The sequence below is a fragment of the Chrysemys picta genome, chromosome 11 (genome assembly GCF_011386835.1).
Source record: "Chrysemys picta bellii isolate R12L10 chromosome 11, ASM1138683v2, whole genome shotgun sequence".
In the NCBI taxonomy this organism is placed as follows: Eukaryota; Metazoa; Chordata; order Testudines; family Emydidae; genus Chrysemys; species Chrysemys picta.
This window is the reverse complement of record NC_088801.1, coordinates 1,260,901-1,270,979: the sequence shown is the minus strand read 5'-3', so window position 1 is coordinate 1,270,979 and position 10,079 is coordinate 1,260,901. Positions and strand designations below refer to the sequence as shown.

General features: G+C 63.3%; 1 protein-coding gene across 1 annotated transcript in view; it reads left to right on the top strand.

Annotated features, from left to right (window-relative positions):
• The first annotated feature begins 1,463 nt into the window (after positions 1-1,463).
• The window catches only part of LOC135974103 (uncharacterized), a 102,804-nt gene continuing 94,188 nt past the window's right edge, over positions 1,464-10,079 (top strand). The window contains exon 1 of the mRNA XM_065560422.1: positions 1,464-3,511. The gene's annotated coding sequence lies outside the window, so the exon portion shown is untranslated. The remainder of the gene's footprint in view (positions 3,512-10,079) is intronic.

The following is a 10,079-nucleotide window of genomic DNA, read 5'->3' as shown; positions in this document are numbered from 1 at the left end:
ACAGCCTCAACTGTTGGAGAGGGGCTGGGAGCCAGACCCAAGGACAATAACACGTGTCAAGTGGGCTCATTAAAGACAAGCAGACATACCGAGGGCCTGGGGGGGGGGGGGGGGGGTTAGAAGCAAGCACCTTCTTTTGGAAACACCCTCTTTGCAGCATTGGGACAACCCCCAGAAGGAAGCAGCACAAAGGACCAATGGACACAGACACAGAGTTTGAATCTGGTCTAGATTTGCATAAGAGGAAAGCTGCTATAAAAGTGAGGTGTCTTGCAGAGGACCCCGGGTCTCATCTTGTCAACACGGGAGCATCGATCCGGATCGGCAGAAGCCCGGCTCCACCCCCTCCCCCATCTAACTCACCTGGCCAGTGAAGTTAAGGGGAGCAACTAATTGGTAACAACAAGACGGAGTGTGTTTGTGTGTGTGTGTGTGTAAGTGTAATATATCATGTGCATATAATACAGTGTTGGCGAATACATGTATTACCGGTGGATGTGGCGTTTTGTCTTGTTCCCCCTGAAGAGATCCTGTGCAGTACTTTAAGTACAACAAGACCCCCTGCCCCTCCCCCATGGTCCCCCCAGCTGTGACACCTCCAGAGACCCCCTGCCCCTCCCTCCAGCTGACACCCCCAGAGACCCCCTGCCCCTCTTCTGTGGTCCCCCCCCAGCTGTGACACCCCCCCAGAGATCCCCCTGCCCCTCCCTCCAGCTGACACCCCCAGAAACTCCCTGCCCCTCTTCTGTGGTCCCCCCCAGCTGTGACACCCCCATGGACCCCCTGCCCCTCCCCCCAGCTGACACCCCCAGAAACCCCCTGCCCCTCTTCTGTGGCCCCCCCAGCTGTGACACCCCCATGGACCCCCTGCCCCTCCCCCATGGTGCCCCCCAGCTGTGGCACCCCAGAGACCCCCCTGTGCATCCTCTGTGGTGCCCCCCACCTGTGACACCCCCATGGACCCCCTGCCCCTCCCCCACGGTGCCCCCCAACTGTCACACCCTCACAGACCCCTCAGGCCTGCCCTGCTCAGTATTCTGCACTCTCCCCCCAGGCAGGAAACTTCACTTCACACCCCAGCCCCCTCCCCAGCCCCCCCGGAGCCACCCACAGGCCCTGTCCCGGTCCCCTCAGAGGGGGCTGCTTGCGCCGGACCAGGGCGGGCCCCTCGTTCTGAGTTTGCCACTGACATCGCCTGGCACCGAGAATCTCTGCAGATGGTGCTGGTCTGTGTGTGCCGACCTGTGCTCCGGCCAGGGCTGCAGGGAGCCCCCAGGCCCAGCCGCTTTGTACAGGTTGGGGGTCATTAGGGTTCCTCTTCCGTGGGGGCTCCAGGAATGTAGCTGGTGGCGGGGGGGGGCTAGGGAGCGAGGAGCAGGGCTGAGTCCCCAAACCCCCACCCAGCACAAGGGGAGGGGCACTGGCAGGGCTATGTGGGGAGCCCAGGGCTGGGCGCAGGGGCGCCAGCAGAACCGGGGGGGGGGGAATCTCCTGTGCCCAGGGCACCAATCCTTGGCCTGGTCAGGGCCATCGGACCCACTGCAGCCCGGGAGGGCCTGGTCCCCCAAACCTGTCCCTAGGGTGCCTGAGGGGAGCCCCCCCCCCGGTTCCTGGCCCTGTGAGAGTTAAGTGGCACTGGTTTGTTTGCTGGGGGGGGGGCGCTGAGCAGCGATCGATACCTAGGGTTGGAGCTGCAGCAAATCGCAGCTGGGAGCCATAAATCTGCCTCCCTCCGCGGGCAGGGAGCGTGAGACGGGAGCTTATCTCCTGCCTGCCAGCCGGGCTGCCGCCCCCCCACCCCTTGGCGCTCTGCATGCCTGTGCTCCCACGCTGCACCCCGACCCCCTGGCACGGCCACCTGCACCGTGACACCCTGACATAGCCACCTGCACCCCCACACTGTGCCCCGACCCCCCGGCACGGCCGCCTGCACCCCCACATTGCACCCCGACCTCCCCAGCATGGCCGCCTGCACCTCAAAACTGCAGCACTCTGACACAGCCACCTGCACCCCGACCCCCCAGTTCAGCTGCCTGGACCTCGACACCCTGACATAGCCACCTGCACCCCCACACTGCGCCCCGACCCCCCGGCACAGCCACCTGCACCCCCACACTGCGCCCCGACCCCCCGGCACAGCCACCTGCACCCCCACACTGTGCCCCGACCCCCCGGCACAGCCACCTGTACCGCCACCTGCACCTCGACACGCTGTGCCCCGACCCCCCCCAGCCGAGCTGTGCCAAGCCAGGCCTGACACACGAGTCCAGCTGGGCCAGGCCCCATGGGACAAATGTGGGAACATTGGTCCCTCTGTTTCCTTCTGTGCCTGGGGGGCCATGCCCCGAGCTGTGCCCATGCCGAGGGCTGGTGAGCAGGTACCGCGGCCCTTTCAGCACAGACACGTCCTCAGGGCGCAGGCAATCCTCCTCCCTGCGAGGCGGGGTCCCTCTCCCGCGTCGTGCTGCCTGCTCCCTTTTCACCCCGCTCAGCCCCAGAGCCAGGTGCCCAGTGACTGGGGGCAGCCTCTCCCCTCAGGGCAAGGAGCCTGCCAGGCTCCTGGTGACGGGCCCCCGGCCATCAGGTGCCAGGTCCCGAAGCACCTCGGCCATTCTCTCCAGCATCTAGAGGCAGCCTCACCTGCCCACTAGGGTCTCAGCAAAAATCACCCCCTTGTGCCACCACCTGGGCATTGTGTATAGGGGAAACTGAGGCACACAGTATTCATGCAAAACATTAAGAAAAAACCCTCCTGCTTCATCAGAGCCCGGTGCCGGGCAGTGGAGAGCCAAGGCTGGGGTGCCTGTGGGGGCAGGTAAGGCTGGCGCATGGGTCTGGGGCTTTGGGGCTGGCTGGGGCAGTGGAGTCTGGCAGGAGCTTTGTTTCTCCCCCTGGGTTCTAGGTGGAGCTGGCGGAGTTGCTGTTCCCTGTAGCCCCCTGAGGCTGTGTCACAGACTCACAGATCGGGCCCACTCTTGGCCCCGTGCGGTCCGTGGGGGGTGCCCCTTACAGTGCGACAGCCCTTCTCGGGGGTCCACTCTCTCTCGGGATCAGGCCCCTCCACCTCCTGGAGCCGCACCTCTCTGAGCCTTAGCACGTCTGTCTCTGCCGTGGGCCCCCTCAGGGAGTCCCCTCACTCTGGACCCCTGGGGCCTCCACCCCCGAAGGGGATGATGCCCCCTGTTCTCTAGCCCGGAGCGACTCTCAGCCAGCGTAACACAGGAGATTTATTGGGCATTTGAACCCAGCACAGGAAACTCTCAGGGCCTCAGGCCTGGCCTCCCTCAGCCCAGCACATCCCAGTCTCCCTGAATCCAGGTGGGCTCTGCCTGCTCCCCCTCTCCAACCCAGAGCCCCCTTGCTCCCAGCTGGGCATCTGAGATCCCCGGCCCCAGGCCCCGCCTCTGTCCATTGTCTTCTCTCCAGGGAAACAGGGTCGTAAACCGGGTCTCCTGGGCCTCCTCTCCTCTCTTCTGTCCTCTGGCCCCTCGGGCTGGAACCGGCTGGTCCGGTCACCAGGGTCCCCTCTCCCCGCAGCCCATTGTCCTCCCATTGGCCAGAACCGTCTGCGACTCCTGAGCTGGGCCTCCCGATCCCCAGGTCACCAGTCGCTGGTGTGTCTGTTCTCCAGGCCATCAGCTGGGGTCCCAAGTTCCCTCTCCGGTCCTGTGTACCAACAAACTCCCTCTCCCCTCCCCTCGTTAAACCAGTAACGCCCCGGGGAAACTGAGTCCCACCCCCTCTGTACCAACAAACTCCCTCTCCCCTCCCCTCGTTAAACCAGTAACGCCCAGGGACACTGAGTCCCACTGTGACGAACTGGGACTGTTCTGACTGTGGTCTGTGAATGCTGACAGGGGAGTGGGGCTGGGATAGTCTGCATTGGGGGATGGGAGTCTGCCCGAAGGCGAATACCTGAGCATGTAACATGAGAACCCAGGAAGGGGTTAGAGGCCAGGTGACACCTTGGCCCGGGAAACTGAACAAAGGCTGGGGGAGGGGTCGCTGAAGGCAGAGTTTCAGGAGCTGGCTGGTGGAGTGGCTGGGAGGCAGACAGGGCTCTGACCCCCCAAGGGGGCTGTGGCGCCCTGGGACCCCAAGATGCACCTAATTGGGGGGGGGGATCTGGTTGTCTGTGCCTGCAAGACCTGTCTTGGACTGTGTTCCTGTCGTCTAAATAAACCTTCTGCTTTACTGGCTGGCTGAGAGTCATGGGGAATTGCGGGAAGCCGGGGGTGCAGGGCCTTGTGTCCCCCCACACTCCGTGACACCCACTCCCTCTGCATACAAACCACTGGAAAAACAAGACAACCCCCTCCCTTCATCACAGGCTGTTATCCCCTGCCCAGGCCAGGCCGGGGCAGCGAGGGGAGGGTCCTGGGCCAGCCACCCCCAGCTGTCTGCAGAGCCTGGGAGGCAGCGCCCAGAGCTCCTGCCACACAGACGTAACTACCCTTGGCTGGCTCCCTGCGCCCTGCCCTCTGGGGCCACACAGCCCCCCCGCCTGCTGAGCGCGGCTCGTCCCCCAGGCCAGGGCAGAGGGGAAGGGCCGGGGCTCCCCCAGGGCGCTGGCAGGGCCGGCTCGTGGCCCCTGCTTGCACCCTTAGCCCAGTGATGAGCAGGGGGACGCCGTGTCCTGGCTCCGGTTTGGCGATGCACAAGCTGCCCTGGGCTTTTCTCCATGGCAGGATCCTGGCCAGATCCATCTGCCCCTGGCTCCCGAGGGCCCTGCCGGAGCAGCCTGGGGCCAGGGCCCCTGTGGCCCAGCCCTGATGCCACCCGGGAGCCGGGGCAGAGACCTGCCAGCTTGGCCTGTGGCTCGACGCCCTGGAGCCCTCAGCTGCATGCCCTGCCCGTCGCTGCGGGGGGCTGAGGGTGCGGCACTGACCCCGAGCTCTGGCACCAGACCCCGAGCGTTACGTGCAGGGGGCGGGCAGGTCGCAGGAGCCCCCAGCCCGGAGGCACAGCCCGGCGTTGGCACTGAGCCAACCCTGCCCCAGAGACCCGGCAGGTGTTGGCGGCAGGGCCTGGGGGCATCACTAACCTGGGACCTGCCCCGGGCCCCCCGTTTGCTGCCCAGCAGGGCCGGCCTGGGCACAGGCGGTCACTGTGGAAACAGGAGGGGTCCTGCCAGCCCAGCTGTGAGACCCCCGGCCCCGAACGCAGAGCCCCTGCCCTGCGCCAGCTGGGGACTCGCATGCGGCTTGAGCCACGGGGCCGGCTATGGGGCCTTCGCCCCCTGGGGTGCTGTGATGTGAGGGGTGCCCCGTGGAGCGTGGCCAGAGCTCTGCAGGCAGGGCGGGGTGTGTTGGTATTGTACTTAAAGTACTGCACAGAATCTTTTCAGGGGGAATAAGGCAGAACACCACATTTATTAGTAATACATGTATCAATTAACACTATCATATGCATATGAGATAGATTACACTTGCACACAAGCGCACACAAGCACACTCCGTCTTGTTGTTGTTACCGATTAGTTGCTCCCCTTAACTGCACTGGCCAGGTGAGTTAGATGGGGGAGGGGTGGAGCCGGGCTTCTGCGGAGCCGGATCGATGCTCCCATGTTGACAAGAGGAGACCCCGGGGTCCTCTGCAAGACACCTCACATTTATAGCAGCTTCCCTCTCATGCCGATCTGTACCAGATTCAAAATGACAGGTTTCAGAGTAGCAGCCGTGTTAGTCTGTATCCGCAAAAAGAAGAACAGGAGGACTTGTGGCACCTTAGAGACTAACAATGCATCCGAAGAAGTGGGCTGTAGCCCACGAAAGCTTATGCTCTAATAAATTTGTTAGTCTCTAAGGTGCCACAAGTACTCCTGTTCTTCTTTTTGCAGATTCAAAATATGTATCTCTGTCCATTGTCCTCTGGGGGTTGTCCCAATGCTGCAAAGAGGGTATTTTCAAAAGAAGGTGCTGGCGTCTAACCCCCAAGGCCGTCAGTATGTCTGATCTTCTTCAGTGAGCCCAGTTGACAAGTTTTATTGTTCTTGGGTCTGGCTCCCAGCCCCTCTCCAACTGTTGCAGCTGTCTGGAGGTGCTGCCTTCCACGCCTTTACTCATTCACCCCTCGTTCATTCAACAGGGCAATTGATTAAAAGGATGGGGGGGGGGAAATCTTATTCTACTCCTAGCAAAAAGAACAGGAGTACTTGTGGCACTTCTGAAGAAGTGGGCTGTAGCCCACGAAAGCTTATGCTCTAATAAATTTGTTCGTCTCTAAGGTGCCACAAGTACTCCTGTTCTCCTAGCAAAAAGACATTTTTCTTCTATCTTATTCTATCTTTAGGGGCTATAACATTATACCAAGGGCAATGCAAAGTTTCTACATGAGGCTTTGATACCAAGTTTCCATATACCACGTCTAATCAATACAAGGTTTCTATATGAGGCTTTGATACAAAGTCCCATGAAAACAGAGGTCACACATGGGTCGACCCACTACAAGGTTATCTGAAGAGGCACAATGTGAACTCATATGAAAAGTTTCAGAGATTTATCTACGTCGGCTCCGGCCCCGCCAGGTTGAGCAGCTGGGTGGGGGCACCTGGCGCCGGGCTGTGGGGGGGTGGGTTTGGTACAGGACTTGGGAATAGGAATCCTGGCTCGGGGCGGGTAGCGGGCACATTGCGGGCGCTCGTCCTCACCAGCACTGACGAGTCACCCCGGGGCGGGGGGGGGGGGGGCAGAGCAAATGTCTGTGCAGGGACGGCATGGGGAGGGGGCAGGATCCATGGAGTGTGGGATCTGTGGGGCTGGGACATGTCTGGGATCTGAGCTGGAACTGCACAGAGATGGGGTGTGGGATCTGTGGGGCAGGGGGCCAGAATCTGTGGGGCATGGGATCGGGGGGGGCGGGGCAGGATCCAGGGGGCGTGGGATCGGGGGGGGCAGGATCCAGGGTGTGTGGAATCAGCATGGCGGGGGTCCGGGATCTGGGGGTCAGGGGATCACCGTGGCTGATGGGAAGGGACTTGCCCGTGGTCACATGGCTGCTCCCCCCCTGCGCTGCAAGGGGTGACCCCTGCCCCCCGACCCGAGCGGCACTTGTTGGCCTGGCCTGGACGAAGCTCCGTGGGAGTGAAAGGGTTAAACTCTCTTGCCCCGGCTGCACCGTGCCCAGCGGCCGGGGCCCCGGGGAGGGAGGCCCTCGGGGGCCGGGGCAGGCAGCCGGGGCCCCGGGGAGGGAGGCCCTCGGGGGCCGGGGCAGGCGGCTGGGGCCCCGGGGAGGGAGGCACTCGGGGGCCGGGGCAGGCGGCCGGGGCCCCGGGGAGGGAGGCCGTCGGGGGCCGGGGCAGGCAGCCGGCGCTGGCCCAGGGCTGGATTAACAGACCCGGGAGGCTCCGAACGCCAGCCGGGAGCAGCCATCAGCCCCGAACCCTCATAAATCTCCCCAGGGCGGCCGCCACTCGCCACCGTTGATTTGATTTGTCAAATATTGAAATGCGCTGACGCTGGAGCGGTGGCCGGCGCGTGCCCCTCTGCTCCCGCCCATGCATCATCCTGCTCCCTGCCCTCGCCGCGCCGGCAGCGCGGGATAAATCAGCCGGCCGCGCTGCTAAAGAGGAGCTGATTGCTTCGTGCCGGAGCAGGGCTCACCTGGGAAATCAGGCGGGGGCCGCGTGGGGGGGCCGCACCAGGCAGCGATTTATTGCTTTGATTTGCTGGGGGTTGGTTTGTTCCCAAATGCCCGCTGGGGAATTGCAGCCCGGAGCGGTAATGCCAGGCCGGACGCTGGCTCGTTAAAGTGTCGCCGCCCATAATTCCTCCCGCATTAGCGTTCCCAGCAGCCGGCTCCCAGCCCCCGCCCCATGGCCATTGCTGGCTCAGGGTGTCGGGGACAGACAGAGCCATCTCCTCCGGGGAGCAGGGCGGCAGGGCAGCCCCCCCGGCGAGGCCCCCAGGCCACAGCATGAACATGGAGGGGACCCCAGGCTGGGCCTATGTGGGGAGTGTCACGGAGTCCCCGGGCAATGCTCTGGAACTGCTCCCCACAAAGCCAGTCAGGACTCTGGGGAGCCTCCTCTCCCTCGGAGCAGACTGTCTCCAGGGCAAGGAGCTCACACGGCTTCACCTCCTGGGTCTCTCCTGGGAGCATTCAGCATCTGCCCCTCCGTGCGCTTCCCACAGCGAGTCCGCCCCGGCGGGGTCCTGGGGGAGCCAGAGGGTTCTGCACCCCCACTTCGCAGTCAGACGTGACTCTCAGCCAGCCAGTAACACAGAGGTTTATTAGATGAGAGGAACACAGGGTAGGGCAGAGCTTGTAGGTATAGGAAACCAGGACCCCTAAGTCAGGTCCATCTTGGGGGCAGGGGGACCAGAACCCGGGTCTCCCTCTCTTTCCCCAGCCAGCTCCAAACTGACTCCCTCCAGCCCCTCCTCTGGCCTTTGTCCCTTTCCTGGGCCAGGAGGTTACCTGATCTCTTTGTTCTCCAACACCTTCAGTTGGCACCTTGCAGGAGAGGGGCCCAGGCCATCAGTTGCCAGGAGACAGCGTGTTGGCCATTCTCTGTGCAGACACCATCACACTGGCCCCCTAGGGCTCTGCAACAATTAAACCCCCTTATCCCCCCACCTAGAGACTTACGAACTGCATAGGGGAAACTGAGGCATCCACACAGTATTCGGAGAAAACATTAAGAACTCACTGAGCAGGGCTGTGGGGGCCAACGCTCGGGCAGCAGTGACTGTGCTGTCTCTGGGCCTGAGATGCTGTCTGAGTCTCTTGTGCGGCAGGATGCAGAGGCAGAGCTAACTAGGGGGATTTTGTGGGGTCTCAGTAGAGGTGAAATTGCTGCTAACCTGGCGGGGAGGGCTCAGCCTGAGAGCTGCTGGCACCCCCAGAGCTGTGTGAAGTGGGGGGACCTCAGGATCTCCCTGGGTTGCAGTAGAGGGCAGAGACGTAGAGTGAACGGCCCTGTGACGCTCGACGCCCCCCCTGGGCTGGGAACCCCCCCCCCTCGAGATCTCTGAGCCAGGCCAGCAGCTGGGAGTGGGAGCAGGGGTGAGGGCCGTTTGTCTGTGGGACTGGCAGCGCGCTCCAGGGCTGGGGCATGTGGGCACGTGTTCTCGAACCCCGTCCAGCGCCGGGTTCCTGTCCCCTGGCGTTTGACGTCTCTCCCCACCCCCAGGCTCGGGGCTGGCGAGACAGGCTGCACTGGGGGGCACAGGGCGGGGAGAGGGGGATGTGTGATGTTCCAGGTTCCAGGCTGGGGGTCGAGCTGTGAAGAGGAACCCCTGGGTATTGAACCAGCCCTGTTGCTGCCACCCCCGGGGGCAGACAGTTTATGCCAGGACTCAGGGGCTGGGGCAGTAGGGGGCTGGGTAGGGCAGGAACATGCAGAGGGGTCCCTGCAAGGCGATGTGGGGCTGGGCTCCCTGGGTCCAGGAGGGTCCATGCACAGACCCAAAGCCGGGGGTGTCTGGCACAAAAGAGCCCAGCCTGGCGCTGCCCGTGGAGGGGGCGAGCGGCACACGCCTGGCCAGGAGTTCCCATGGCAGAGAGGCCGGAGGCCCCAGCATGGGAGGGGGCTGTGGGGCCGGCAATGCGTAGGGCTGGCTGGCCCGCGGGGTACAGGAGGGGAGCAGCTGGCTTTAGGGCGCTTTGGCCCAGCGCCTGCAAAGGCCTGTGGCCCCAGCGCAGGCACCAGTTTCCTGCGGTGGCAACATCCGCGGGCGTCATACAGACTATCCTGGGGACATTTCTCCCCGTTCGGCGCTGCCTGCACAGGGCCTGCGCCCTCCCCTCTTCGCTGGGCATGGAGAGTGCCCGCTGGTGCAGCCCCCGCCTGGCTCCTGGGGACGGGCCCTTCTCCCTGGGGGCAGGGAACAGAGGGGCAGCGTTCCTGTTCCCATGTGCTGGGGCCTCCCCAGGGCTCGGTGCCTCAGTTTCCCCCCGAGGAGCAGCCGGCTGAGGCCAGTGGTTTCTTTGCGGTGAGATTTGTTTGGTAGCAACACTGGGGCTGCGCTGGCTTAACTGACCCAGCATGAAACCCGGGGGATGCGGCCTGTTGCGTCCAGTTTACACCCGTCCCTCTCTGGCTGCCGCTAAACCGGAGTCAGCCCAGTTTGATGCGA